The sequence below is a fragment of the Nuphar pumila genome, chromosome 14 (assembly GCF_984573655.1).
Source record: "Nuphar pumila chromosome 14, dmNupPumi1.hap1.1, whole genome shotgun sequence".
NCBI lineage: Eukaryota > Viridiplantae > Streptophyta > Magnoliopsida > Nymphaeales > Nymphaeaceae > Nuphar > Nuphar pumila.
The window spans coordinates 70,433,307-70,448,460 of record NC_143262.1 but is presented as its reverse complement, the minus strand read 5'-3'; the positions used below and the strand labels follow the sequence as shown (position 1 = coordinate 70,448,460).

General features: G+C 36.1%; 1 protein-coding gene across 1 annotated transcript in view; it reads left to right on the top strand.

Moving 5' to 3' along the window:
- LOC149816934 (uncharacterized) overlaps positions 1-12,723 on the top strand; it is a 79,731-nt gene extending 67,008 nt beyond the window's left edge. The window contains exon 4 of the transcript XR_016427592.1: positions 12,655-12,723. The gene's annotated coding sequence lies outside the window, so the exon portion shown is untranslated. The remainder of the gene's footprint in view (positions 1-12,654) is intronic.
- The last annotated feature ends 2,431 nt before the right edge of the window (positions 12,724-15,154 follow it).

Here is a 15,154-nt window from a genome sequence, read left to right as displayed (position 1 = left end):
AAGATAGAGTTCAATCGCATATCTTAATGCTCTACAACAAATGAAATCTGACATACTCTTCTCGTGACTCACAAAGGTATGTCAAAGGTAAATGAATCTAAAATCGCTTCTTTAGTTCATAAATTTGAATTGTTTAAAATGAAGCAAAATGAATCTATATCGGACATGGTAACAAGAATGACTGATATCACTAACATTCTAAAATCCCTTGGAAAAGAATATTCACAAGTGGATTTAGTCAGAAAAATCCTAAGGTGTTTAACTCCTGAATGGGAGAGAAAAACCACAACTATTGAGGAAACAAATGATTTAAATACTCTCACTCTTGAAGATTTGGTTGGTAACTTAATGGCATATGAAGTCCAACTTCAAGACAGACAAGAAGAAGAACCCAAGAAAAAATCTCTTGCTTTTAAGGCAACTTTTGACTCTGAAAATTCAGAAGAAGATGAAGATGAAGATGAAGATATTGCCCTCATCATAAGACAATTCAAAAGATTCATCAAAAAGAAAAGATTTCAAAGAAAGGTAAAGAAAGCAGATTCTTCTAATCCAAATGAAGTCAAGTGCTTTAATTGCAAAAAGGCAGGACACGTCAAGAAAGATTGTCCTCTTCTCAAAATCAAGCCCAAGGACCAATTCAAGAAGAAAAAGGCATTTCAAGCATGTTGGGATGATAGTGACTCCTTGTCCGATGAAGAATCAAATGAAGAAGTCGCCAACATGTGCTTTATAGCACAAGAAGACTCGGTAAGTCAATTTGAGTATGATGATTTATTAGAAGCATTTAATGATTTATATGCTAAATTTAAGAGTCTAAGTTCTAAAAACAAAGAGTTAAAAACTGAAAATTCAACTCTTGACTCTCAAAACAAAGTGTTACTTCAAGAGATAGAAGATCTCAAGAAGGAAAACTCTTGTCAAGCATTTGAGATAAAAGAAATTGGAATTAGAACCAATCTCTTACAAAAAGAAATAACTAGTCTAAAAGAAAAATCAAATGATCTTCTTTCTATAGTGACTAAATTCACAAATGGATAAGAGAATCTAGAAAGACTTCTTGGTTCTCAAAGATGCACGGTTAATAAAACCGGATTGGGATATAGCTTCTTTGATACTAAAAATAGACCAAACTATGTGGTGAAGAATCAAAGACAATATTCTCAACCATTTGTTCAAAGAACTAAATTTTCTAGTAGAAATGCATCTAATCATGGAACTTATAATGCTTATAAGCCTATACATGATTACTCTAGAAATGCTAAATCTTTTTACAGAAAGAATATTTATTATCAAAGGAAACTAAAATCCAAATGGATATGGGTTCCTAAGACTAACTCTCATGGACCAAAAAATAGAAAAAGGTCAAATGCTTTGTCTTCTAATTTTGTTGTAGGTACACAAAATAAGGAGCAAATGGATATTGGACAACGGTTGTTCCAAACATATGACTGGAAGGCCGAAGTTATTTTCCACCCTCCAAAGTAAGGATGGAGGAACCGTCACCTTTGATGACAATAACAAGGGAAAAGTAATCAATATTGGTAACATTGGTAATCCAAAATTTCCCTTGATAAAAAATGTTCTTTTAGTAGATGGTTTAATGCATAATTTATTATCCATTAGTCAATTATGTGATAAAGGTTTTCTTGTTTCTTTTGAACATGATTTATGCTTAATTTCTGTTTTTTAATCTAAAAAGATCATTTTTAAAGGTAAAAGAAGGAACAATGTGTATGAACTTTATCTAGATGAGTTACCCACTTTTAATGAAAAATGTCTTATTGTTTCAAATGAAATTCAATGGTTATGGCACAAGAGACTTGGACATGTTAACTTTAAAATTATTTCCAAGTTATCCAAGAATGATCTTGTTAGAGGCCTACCTAGAATACCATATAAGAAGGATCACTTATGTGATGCTTGCCAAAGGGGTAAACAAATCAAGAGTTCTTTTAAAGCAAAAGATATAGTTTCAACAAAACGTCCTCTTAAACTTTTACATTTAGATCTATTTGGACCATCTAGAATTCAAAGTTTGAATGATAGCAAGTATGCTTTTGTTATAGTAGATGACTATTCTCGATTTACATGAGTGATTTTTCTAAAAAGCAAAAATGATGCTTTTTCTGAATTTTCCAAACTTTGTAGAAGAATTACAAATAAAAAATCTACATCTATTATTAAAATTCGTAGTGATCATGGTGGTGAATTTGAAAATGAATCTTTTCTAAAGTATTGTGATTTACATAATATATCTCACAACTTTGATTTTCCTAGAGTGGCTCCACAAAATAGAGTTGTTGAAAGAAAGAATAGAACTTTGCAAGAATGTGCTAGAACCATGCTTCAAGATAAAAATTTACCAAAATACTTTTGGGCTGAAGCAATAAATACATCATGCTATGTTTTAAATCGTGTTCTTATTCGACCAATTTCACATAAAACATGTTTTGAATTGTATTATGATCGTATACCAAAGATTTCATATTTCAAAATTTTTGGTAGTAAATGCTTCTTGTTAAATACCAAAGATAATCTTGATAAGTTTGATTCAAAATCAGATAAATCAATATTTCTTGGATATTCTTCTAGAAGTAAAGCTTATCGTATTTTTAATAAAAGAACATCTTGCATTGAAGAATCTTTACATGTTGCATTTGATGAGAATTGTGAGCAGGTTATACCTCTAAGCGAAGAAGAAGAAGTTGTACTTCAAGAAGAACCTTTGATAGAGAGTACTTCTCAAGAAAATGTTCCTCTTCAACCGGTTTGGAAAGAAGTTCCCAATCATCCACATGAACAAGTTATTGGAGAAATAAAGAGTGGTGTCCAAACTAAAAGGCAATTGCAACATATTACAAATATTGCTTTCATATCTAAAATAGAACCAAAGAATATCAATGAGGCTTGTGATGATGAATTTTGGCTTTTGTCCATGTCTGAAGAACTTAACCAATTTACTAGGAATGATGTATGGGATCTAGTTGATAGACCAAAGGATCATCCAGTAATTGGAATAAGATGGGTTTTTCGAAATAAGCTGGACGAAAATAACAGTCATTCGAAACAAAGCAAGACTAGTAACACAAGACTATAATCAAGAAGAAGGCATAGATTTTGATGAAACCTATGCACCAGTGGCTCGATTGGAGTCAATTCGAATAATGCTTGCTTTTGCTAGTTACATGAATTTTAAGTTATATCAAATTGATGTTAAGAGTGCATTCTTAAATGGACACATCAATGAAGAAGTTTATGTAGAGCAACCTCCAGGCTTTGAAAATGAGAAATATCCAGAAAAAGTCTACAAATTAAAAAGAGCTTTGTACGGACTTAAACAAGCACCAAGAGCGTGGTATGAAAGACTACGATATTTTCTAGAACAATCTGGTTTTTTCATTGGTCGGGTAGACTCCACTTTATTTATTAAAAATCTTAATTCAGATATTCTTATTGTACAAATTTATGTTGATGACATAATATTTGGTTCTACTAATGATTCTCTTTGTAAAGAATTTGCTAAAGCTATGCAGAAAGAGTTTGAAATGAGTTTGATGGGCGAATTAAACTACTTCCTTGGACTTCAAATAAAGCAAACTGAAGAAAGAATCTTTATTAACCAGGCTAAGTATACAAAAGAACTTCTCAAGAGGTTTGGGATGGACTCATCGAAATAAAAAAGAAATCCTATGAGTACAACTACTTCTCTTGATAACGCTGAAAATGGTAAAAATGTAGATACTAAGCTCTACAAAGGTATGATTAGATCTCTATTATATTTAACTGTTAGTCGACCAGATATTATGTTTAGTGTTTGTATGTGTGCTAGATTTCAAGCTAATCCAAAAAAATCTCATTTAACTGCAGTAAAACAAATTCTTCGTTACTTAAAAGATACTTCAAATTTTGGTTTGTTTTACCTAAAATCATCTTCCTTTGATTTAGTTTTATATAGTGATACAGATTTTGCAGGAAGTAAATCTGATTGCAAGAGTACTAGCAGAACTTGTTATTTCTTAGGAAATTCCTTAGTCTCTTGGTTTAGTAAAAAGCAAAATTCAGTGTCACTCTCAACAACTGAAGCAGAATATATTGCAGCTAGTTTAGCGTGTTCACAAGTACTATGGATGAAACAGACCTTAAAAGATTTTGGTTTGAATTACTCCATAACAACTATTTATTGTGATAACACTAGTGCTATAAATCTTTCGAAAAATCCTGTTCAGCACTCAAGAACTAAGCATATTGAAGTTAGACATCATTTCTTAAGAGATCATGTGTTAAAAGGAGACATTTCATTAAATTTTATATCCGCTTATGAACAACATGCCAATATCTTCACTAAACCACTTAAAAATGAAGATTTTATGAGAATTAGGAGAGAACTAGGCATTTGCTCATTTTTAGATTTATAAAATGCTGATTTTTTGAACAAAATCTCAAAATCGCACCTTATTAGTCGACCGATAAACTTCTAGTCGACTGATGTTTGAATTTTTTTTTTGAAAGAATCACACTTTATTAGTCGACCGATAAAATTCTAGTCGACTGATATTTTTTTTTAAATTTCAACTGAAGGGACCCGATACCCCTTGGATTTTTTTAATACCCGATTCTTTTTTAAGGGGCACCGTTTCATTTTTTACGCCCATTCATTTTTCTTTTTAAAGGGTTTCTTTTTAACAAACCCCCCCCTCTCTCTCTCTTCTGTCTCTTCCGAAAATTCCTCGAAGTGCCGCTCGAACCCCTTTTCACCAGAATCCTCTTGTCGTGACCGGTGCATCTTCAGTTCTCGCCGAAATCCTCTTGTGGCAGCCTCCTCTCACCTGCCGTCAGCCACTGCATCATCCTCTATTTCTGTAGCAGACAGACTCCTCCTTGCCTCTTCCCTCTTGCGTAAAATCTGTGGAAAATCGACATCCCTTTTCAGTGGGTTGTTACTGTCGATTGTTTTGGCCATTACCAACGATCTTGATCGTAGAAGGCACAACGTTCACTTTGCACAAAGTGTTTCTGTTGCATTGGTTCTCCGCCACGACGTCGGACAACATCTTCCTTCCGTCGGACGTCATTTTTAAAGCATTTGGAAGCCGACATCAACACCATCTCCAACTGTTCTTCTCAACGACTGTGTTGATCGATCACTCTCTGCAACTGCAAAATTTTTTTAGGTGAATCTGTTTCGTTCCTTATCAACCATGTCTCTTCAGAAGACTGCATCCGCACAAAGTTGTCCTCCAACTACACCACAAGAACGTCATGGATTTTCTCTCAGACTACTCAGAAATCCTCTTTTACATGAATTTTTTGGATCAATTTCTGCACTTCCTATTTTACTAGGCGGAAATGTCCTGTTTCATCTATTTTCTCGTTACAAAATCAGAGAATTATTTCCAGGTATTTCACATCTTTTTGATGCCGGTGCAGACCCCCTTCATTATCCTTTTCTGATCCACTTGTTTTACACAAATTTACAAATTGATCATGAAACTAGAATTCTTTCCTCTCTTGTTCGCGATGTTGAAATTCAGTTTGATTCTAAACTGCTTGGACAAATCCTAGATATTCCACCTTTAGAAACTCTTTTCAATACTATTGAACTTAATGATGAAAGAATTTTTGAACAAATTCTTCTTCCCGGTGCACCTCATTGTCCTCCTTTCAAAAATACCAATCTTCAAACTCGTGCACACATTGCTGGACGAATTCTTGCCCACAATGTTCTACCTAAAACTGGTTCTTTTAATTACTATTCCAAAGATCTCTCTACGACTCTTTATGTCTTATTTGGAAATATTTCTGTAAATTGGGCCAACGTGTATTTTACTAATTTGTGGAAACAAAAACCTTTTCTTCCGTATGGATATCTTCTTACTTGTATTTTCAGACATTTCAAAGTACCCTTAACCAATGAAAAATATATTGAACAAAAGGAGTTCTTTGATCAAACTATTTTTAAACGTATGAAAACCAAATATCTGCCTCCTTTAAACTTTGATCAAACTGAACCATCTGAACCATCACTTTCTGAACCCTCACCATCTTTTGTGACACCTTCATCTCAAGCCAAACGAAAGAAATTTTCTACTAGTCAAGACAATGATGAAGTTTTGCATCGAATGGAAGCTTTGGAGCTGCATCAACACACTTTTCATGAAGATGTGACTCAACAACTTACTTCAATTCATAAAGATATTACTGAACTCAAGGAGATGCTCAACCAACTTTTCTGATCTTTGTTTATTGTCCTTACTGAACTTTGATACTTTATGGGTTGTAGTATTTTGAACTTGAACTTACATTTTGCTTATGCTATGTCTGCCCTTACTCTTTTTGCTTATGACAAAATGGGGAGAAAAAGATAAAACTTGTATGAGAAATTAAGAGAAAAAGATAGAACTTGTATGAGAAATTAGGAAAAAAAGATAGAAATTGCATATTGCACCATGACATGGAAATTACATCATGTGAAAACATTGAAAATTGCATTTATGAAAAAGTTTTAAAAATGCATGAAATAATGATGGAAATGCAAACCAATCAATATGTGATATATGTGCTTTGAATGTACTAACTTTTAATGTTTTGCAGCATATTGATAGGGAGAGTAAAATCTCCATCTATGCATCTACATGCTCTATCTTTGATTAGTTTGTCATCATAAAAAAAGGAGATTGTTACGACAATGAAGTCGTACATGATACTTCAAGTACAAGGTTTTGATGATGAACAAGTGAATCAACTGCATTTTAGCTAAGGCAATGAAGAAATATGACAAACATTGAAGAATTCGATGAAGAATCTTTGAAGACTAGTGTGCAAATGTAAACTTCATTAAAAGTCTTAGATTCTTGTAAGAGTCTTACTTAGAGTGCATATTTCAGTTGCATTTCACCTAAAAAGTCTTTAGAAAAACTTTTCTAAAAGAACCCTTCATGAAAATCTTTTTAGAAAACTCTTTATTTAATTTTTCGTGTTTATTAGTCGACCAATAGACTCACCAGTCGACTAATCCTTTCGCGCCAAATTTTCTAAACAAAATGTCATTTTTGTCAAATTAGTCGACCAAATGTTTTATCAATCGACTGGACAAAATGTCTGTTTTCTGAAAATTTTAGCAGCAGTCGACTAATGATTTTATCAGTCGACCGGACAAAACATGTATTTTAAGAAAATTTTAGCAGCAGTCGAATGAAAGGTTTTTCAGTCTACTGATGATATTATCAGTCGACTAATTTTTTGTCTAGTCAACTAAGTTTCAAAACTTCAGATTTTCAAATGGCTCGATAAACACATTAGTCGACCGACGATAACTGTCAGTCTACTAATAGCTAATTATCAGTCGACTAACTACTATTCCAGTCGACTAATTTTGCCATTTTTCTTGAAACTTTTAAAAGGCGTGTCTTTTCATTTTTCAAACATTTTGATCATTCAAAATTGACTGTTTTGACACCCTTTCATACCCTTAACATATGGAATCTTTCAACTATAAATATGAGTGCATTCTACACTCAAAAGCAATCAATTCGAATGCAATTACATTGAATTACTCTTTGTTTTTCACTCATATTCAGTTTCTCACTCACTTGATATTTTTCACTTCAGTTTTTCACTCAAATTTCTTTGAGAGACAGTGAATTCGTGAGTAGAGTATTCCAACAACCTCAAAAGCCAATTGCATCTCATTTGCATTCATAAGAAGGGCTCGTAGATTGTTTTGTAAGTTGTTACTTATTTTAATTTTCTATAAAAGGAAAGACTCCTTGGTTTAAAGGAGTTGTTTGCTTTCAGTAGGTGTATTACTGAAAGTGGGATCAGATTTGGTCTGTATGATCTTGTAGTTACACAAGGTTGATAGTGGAAATCTCAAGCTGGTTTTGCTTGGGGACTGGATGTAGGTCGGGAAAGACCGAACTAGGATAAATTATTGTGTTCTTTGTGTGATTGCTTTGCGAATTGCAAAATCCATCAAAATTCCGCAGCGATATTTAAAAGCACTATTCACCCCCTCTAGTGCTCGTTGCCTCGATCCTACTGCACTTTCAACATATGCATCTACCTAAAAATGAGTCTACATATGCATCTATATAAAATACATATACGTCTACGTTAAAATAAATCTCTACATATGCATCTATATAAAATACATATGCATCCACATAAAAGTGAATCTCTACACATGCATCTAGGTACGACAACAACCACATGTGCATTAGGATCTAAGGAAAGATATAAAATGAGAAAAGACATTCATACAAACGCTCATATGCATATACACATGAATAGATGAATGCCTTAGCATCTATATACTAGATGAAAGATGGATTTACTTACATTGATGAGATGAAAAATACCACATACTAGAGAGAGATCCTTCTCTTAAAAATGTGTAGGATGGAGTTCCCTCTAGGCACCCCACACAACACTAATGAAGCAAGAGGTAAGGAAATGCCAAATACTAAAGCTTGCAACCGGTTGGAGGAGGAGCTTGAGGAAGCTCCAAAGTTCTCAAACAAAATTTGGTGGAGAGGGAGGGAGACAAAATAAGAGAAAAAAAAAAAGAATGAGAGGGGTTGGCTTGACTCGTCTTCAAAATCATGAAACAGGGGAAGGGTAAGGTAGGTGGAGATGGATGTATAAGAGAGATTGAGGGGAGATGAAGGGTGGTGCTTGAGTTATGCCCCACTTTGAAGAAAACACATTCCAAGGGAATCTACTTTTTCCTTCTTCCAAAAACAACCTTTTCTTACTTTCACCAAAATAGAAACTAGCTAAAAATCTTTAAAAAGTAGTTGTATACTTTAGGAATTTTCTATGAAAATGTGAACATACCCTTACAACATGGGAATTTGTATGGGGGAAATCCCTTGGGTGAAGGGAAAGGTAAGGGGCTCCATCAAGTGGGCCCCACCTCCCTTCCACCACCTTCATATGAAATCCAAGGAGCCCCCTCCATTACATGCCCATTGCAGGGAGGGTCCAACAATGGATTGCATCCAACCCATTGAGAATGGATTGGTCCAATCCAAACCCAAAGTTCAAAATATTTAAATTTTTTTTTATCAAATTTTTTGTTGTCTATTTATATTATTTTCTATTATTTTTTGTTTTGAATCTCTCACACTAAGTCAACTCACATTGGATCTTCAATTAGATCCCGATCCAATCCAAACCAATAAGACTAATTAATTTGATTTATTTATTTACGTAATATTTATTTTCTACTGACCAATATTTAATTAACTTGCATAGTTAATTATGATTTTACATTATATTTAGCCCCCTTACCAAATTAATTTAACCAACTAATTAGCAAATTAATTTAGTTGATAATCAATCATAAGTTTTTAATTTATCTATAAGTTAACCAGTACCAAAATTAATTAGGCAAATAACAAGTTAACACAAATCAATCACACATGTCAATTTAGCAAAGAATCACAATTTTTGCATTAATAAGAAAAGATTCCATTTAAATTTCTCAAAATTTTCAGGTCGTATAGTGATGGTTCTTTTGAGCAGTATAAAGTCTGCCTTTTGGATACCATATTCCTCTCTCTTCATTTTGCATAAACTAAAACTAAGTGTATATGTTGATGATATTCTTGTCATAAACATTCATTCAATGACTTAGTCAAGAATTTTGGCCCCTTGCAATATTTCTTGGGAATATAAGTTCACACTGGAGATGGTCTCCTACTTTCTCAGTGCAAGTATATTATTGACATTTTACACCAGACATCTATGCTTGGTGTTAAGCCAATAAGCACCCCCATGGCTGACGTCTGATGGGCTTTCCTTCCACAACCCAACTTTCTACCGCAGTATAATGGGTGCTCTCCAGTATGTGACCCACTCACCTTGACTTTGCCTTTCTAGTCAATTGGGTCAGTCGGTATATGCATCAACCCACTCTGAAGAGTATTTTGTGTTATCTCACAAGAGAATTTATTTTGGGTTGCTGCTATGATCGTCCAACTCTGTCTAACTCACCGTTTTCTCGAATGCTGACTCGGCTGGCTCACCTGATGATAGAAAATCCACTGCAGTCTTTCTTGGTCCTAACATTATCCACATCTTCTATTGTGGACATAGCCAGCAATATTGGACGCCTCTCACAATTGTGGGTGAGGGCTACTGTGGGTGTAGGATCATTAGGATCTGAACCACATTGAATCGCGTGTGTTGTGTGCTTGTTTGTCGTGCTTCTCCTCTTTCGTTGTGCGCATTTAGTATCGTCATTTCCCCATGTGGATCTACCTCCCTATGAGGTACCTCCTGAGTTTCATCCTCTCCTCTCCAAAAACAGATAATTTATTCCCCTCAAACCCCTGCTCTGTGGGCACCTACTCCTTCCTCCATACCTTCTTCTTCTTAACCTGTTGCCAGCCTTCATGCTCATCACATTTACAACCAGCAATCTTTTCTGAGGCAATTACTCTCCTCAAACAAGATCCTTCACGATGAAAAGTTGACCCACACATCGAACAAAACCTAATGAGTGCATCATATTCGAGTTTTTGAATAAAAACACGCTGTTTCTCTATCTCAATCTCTTTTTCTTTGAGGGTGACTGGAAGATTTTGGAAGATGAACTTATATTCCATATGTTTGAACTTTACTTCCCTTGCAAAGCCGGATAGCAAGGAGCAAGCCAAAGGTTTGATCATCCTTTCGTACTTAGGAACCGAAAGAGAAGGTCTCCTCTTGCCATTAACCTCCTTTGTCTCCATGGGAAACCTCCTCTTATCCGAAGGAGCCGATTTGCACCCTAACCCACCTCAAACCACTGCTTTTTCGTGGCTCCAGAAGATGACAGACCAGGGTTCCCATGCTCCTTTGCACGACGATCACCAGGATCCCATTGAAGCCCCCGATGAAGAAGCCTCGCACGCAGCCATAGCCTCTTGGCTTTACCAAATTCCCTACTTGTCAACCCTTCTTTACCAATATTGAAGCAACCACATATGAATGCTACCCAAAATAAGGCCAGATACTATGTCACAGATACGGGTGTCAACCGGTCAGGTTTGCTTCGGACCTAGTGGAACCAGACTTGGACCCGATTTTCGGGTATGGTATCGGGTTCGGACTCGAGTCTAATCGGGTTCACTATAAGAAAAACCATACCCAGACCCGATACCCTGTAAAATAATATTTTTTATTATTTTTACATTGAAAAATTGCAGGTCTTAATTAGAACTCGGGTCAGGCCCGAGACCGGTATAAAATTTCACAAACTATACCCAGATCCATATATTAATTGGACTTTCGGATCTGGACCCAGGTCTTAATCGGGTCTTCTTATTTATCACCATACCCGGACCCTATAGGGTTTGGTCCGGGCTGTTGACATCCCTAGTCACAAACATACGTATACAATCTAACACACATGCTCTTAAATTTCACACAAGAGTTCATAAAGTTTTTTAAAAAACAAAAAATATAAAAAAAGACACAAGGGAATGGTTTTTATAATTTTTTCAAAAGCATGGTTTTCAATTTTGTAATCAATAACTTATTTTATGATATTTTAATAAATATAAATATATTTTATTAAAATATCATAAAATATTAAAAATATTAAAAACGAACATTTTCTTTTCTTAATCTGTAAAATGCTTCTGTCATAACTAATAATATAGTAAAATACTCCTTGGTATATGTTAGTTGCTGGTTGCTACCTTATTTGGAAGTTTGTATGCTAAATATTCTATCAAATCTTTTTCTTCAACTTGTTTACCTACAATATTTAGGTTCACGTGAACAACTTTGGTGTGAAAAGGGGCCCCAATGAAACAGTGGGTGGAAAATTTAAAAGCAGAAACTGAAAGATACCAAGTGAAGAGACAAGGATCAGCCTTATGTGAAACATTGTCGCAACACTCAAAGGGATAGATGCACATGATTTGATATTGCACCCACGACCCTCTCCTATTCCCCACTTCACAAAATTACCAAAACATACTTAGCCCTAGTTCATGAACATTGCTTTTCTAGAATTTAAGTATTATTGAGATTTGTCAACATGGTGTGAATCAACTTTAATTGGTCTGTGTTCCATTAAGTGGGTGAATCCAAACACTACCTAAGTGGCATCATGTGAAAGTGTTCTATACTTCTACTGCTAGAACATAAGGCATTCCATTGGTTCATCGATCTTTCGAACCATTTCATTTCTTACAACAGATAGATGTAAGATATGGGGAAGACTGTCTTAAAGATGGACAGAAGTTCTAGTCCATCTGCCAACATGCAAGGGCTCACGCCGACTGAGCCAATTCTTTATAGTAGGTTAATGCTCTAGTACCAAATCAGGGTGTTTAAATCTTGGTTTTCCTTTGTGAATCCGCCCATATATGGACCTAACTAGTGGTATTCGAACAAAATTTTAAAGTTTTTTTTTTTGGTCAAACCAACCTCGCAAATACAGCTTAGAGTGGACAAAGTGAAGTTTCCTCTGACTTTACTGTCAAAATTTTACAGGCCTCGAAATTCCTATAAATAAATTTCGTGAGAAATTCTGAATCACATCTGTTACGACTATCTCATTATCATCAGCATAATAATTTTATTTAACTTTTTCATGTTTTAATTGTAAATTTATCAAATATTTTTTTTTATTTATACATGATTTTCTTTTGTCAGGATAATTCCGAGACAAGATTGTAACTATGAGTTAAATCATAAGTATCTGGTTATAGCCCAAAACCAATTTGATTATAAAGAAAGGCTCTTGCAATTGCAAGTAGGGACGGCAGTGGACCGAGGGAAAGCGGGGCCCCGCCCCGCCTCACCCCGTTTGGAACGGGGATGAAGGGTATGAAACGGGGGTGGAGGTGGGGACAAAAAGGTTAAAATCCATCCCCGTTCAGGGATGGAGGCGGGGATGGACAGACACTTTTCCCCGCCCCGATCCCCACCTCATCCCCATCCCCGTCACTTTTCCCTGCAATATCCCCGCCCCGCCCCGCCTCATTCCCGTTTGAACCGGGGATGGAGGACATGAAACGTGGATGAAGGCGGGGGTGGAAGTTAAAATCCATCCCGGTCGGGGATGGAGGTTCTAATCTTGAGGCGGAGCAGGGGTGGAGACCTTATCCCCCGCCCCGTCCCGCCTCATCCCCGTTTGAATCGGGGATGGAGGACATGAAACGTGGATGAAGGCGGGGGTGGAGGTTAAAATCCATCCCGGTCAGGGATGGAGGTTCTAATCTTGAGGGGGGGTAGAGGTGGAGACCTTATCCCCCGCCCCGCCCCACTCCACTGCCATCCCTGATTGCAAGGTTGTCTTAGGAATTCCAACAAATTAAAGTTGGGGGCCCACACGGACCATTCCAATCAATGCTAGAGTTTGCGTGTGTTGGGTTCGGCCACATCTTTTTCGTGAAACCCATGATAGTCCTTGTTCTCTGCCGACTTCTATGAAATCTTTTTTTTTTCTTTTTTCTTTTTTTTGTTTGAGTGCATGTCAGTCCTCTTCTTTTTTTTTTTTTTTCTCCAAATCGGCTCCAACGGCTTCCATGCCTTGGTGCTTGTCCCGTCCACGACTTGGCTGGCTCGGACTAGAGCGCCAGCTCCTATCATATTATATATGATGGTAAATTCCAACGCCATCACGCATCACACTTGAAGGGTTCAATTCTCACATATCTCACGGTTTTGAGGTGAGGTGAGGTGAGGTGCGGTGGGGATTGAATATAATGGATGATATATACAATGTGATGGTAACTGCTCTTGGCTAGTACAGCGTTTGGGTCAGCCTCGTTTGTATAGGTAACATTTTTCAAAGGCAAGCAATTAACTGTTCTCTTCATGCCATTTAAGAGAAAACCAGTAACAGTGGATGGGTTTTCCCCATCGAACGAAGGTAGGAGGTGCGTTGTGCGTCTGATTTGCGCAAAATCAGTGCATTAATAGCAGTCATGACCGCCGCTAATGCTATGAAAAAAAAATGGGCATTAGCGTGGTTGCGACCACTGTTAATGCCCATTTTAACTTGAAAAATTTTCGGCTGCTGATCGGTGCATGATCAGCGACGAAAAGAAGCATCCAATAACAGGCGTCCATTGCTACGGGCTTCTCATACCCCTTATCCCAGGGCAGGACGGGACTGACGGGGTTCGAACCCGCAGCTTCCATCCAATTGAACTACAATAGCACGAAAATGAGGTGAACAGCTTACATTATTATTTATTTTGATTTTATATTTTATATTTTATTTTATTCGGACCATACCCGTATCCGTATAGATGGATCATATATTAAAAAAAAAAAAATCGTAATCCATTCTTAAAACGGATTTATAGATGTACATATCCACAATCCATCTTTCAATGAAAAAAGGGCTCTTCTTTTTTTCGTCGTTTGTAGAGTAAATAAGTATAAATTTATGCAAGTACTCACCTCTGTCGTACGTCAAGATTTTGAAAATGGGATTATGCTATCATGTGAAATTCACAACCATATATAAAACCTACCTAAAGTAGGATGTGGTGGGGCCAACTCTACTACATGGGTCTAGAAGCCCATGTATACTTTCAAATGAGTGAGGCATGCACTTATGTTTAACCAGAGAGAGAGAGAGAGATTCGGAATTGGATAAAAAATCTCTTAACAAATCTGGATCCAATTAGCTACTTAACCTAATCTGACATACATGTGCATATAAACAAAGTTTTTTCTTGTTGGATTTAGAGGTGCAATTCTTATTTAGACATAAATCACTAAAACCAAATCCTATTGTTAATTGGATGTGACTAGCGATGCACAATGAGCTGAGCTAGCCCGGGCTAGACCCGTTTAAACTCGACTCAAACTCATTCAAAAAAATAAATGAGTCGAGCTTGAATAAGGGTTCAAGCTCAGTATACTTAAACGAGCTGAGCTTGAACTGGCGTCGACCAACTCAGATTAAGCTCCGTTATAATATAGTTATACAAAAAATTAAATTTTATATATTCTCTTATTTTGATCGTAATATCGTTTCAAAAAGAGCTCTTATCTTAATGGATAAGTCATTAGCTATCTTTGAAAATGACATGAGTTAAAATCTTACTTCTTTAAATTAAAGGTATTCAGCTCGAGCCCAGATGTGCTCCAGCTCGACTCAAGCCAATCCTAGGCAAAAGCTCTAGCAGGGCTTAAA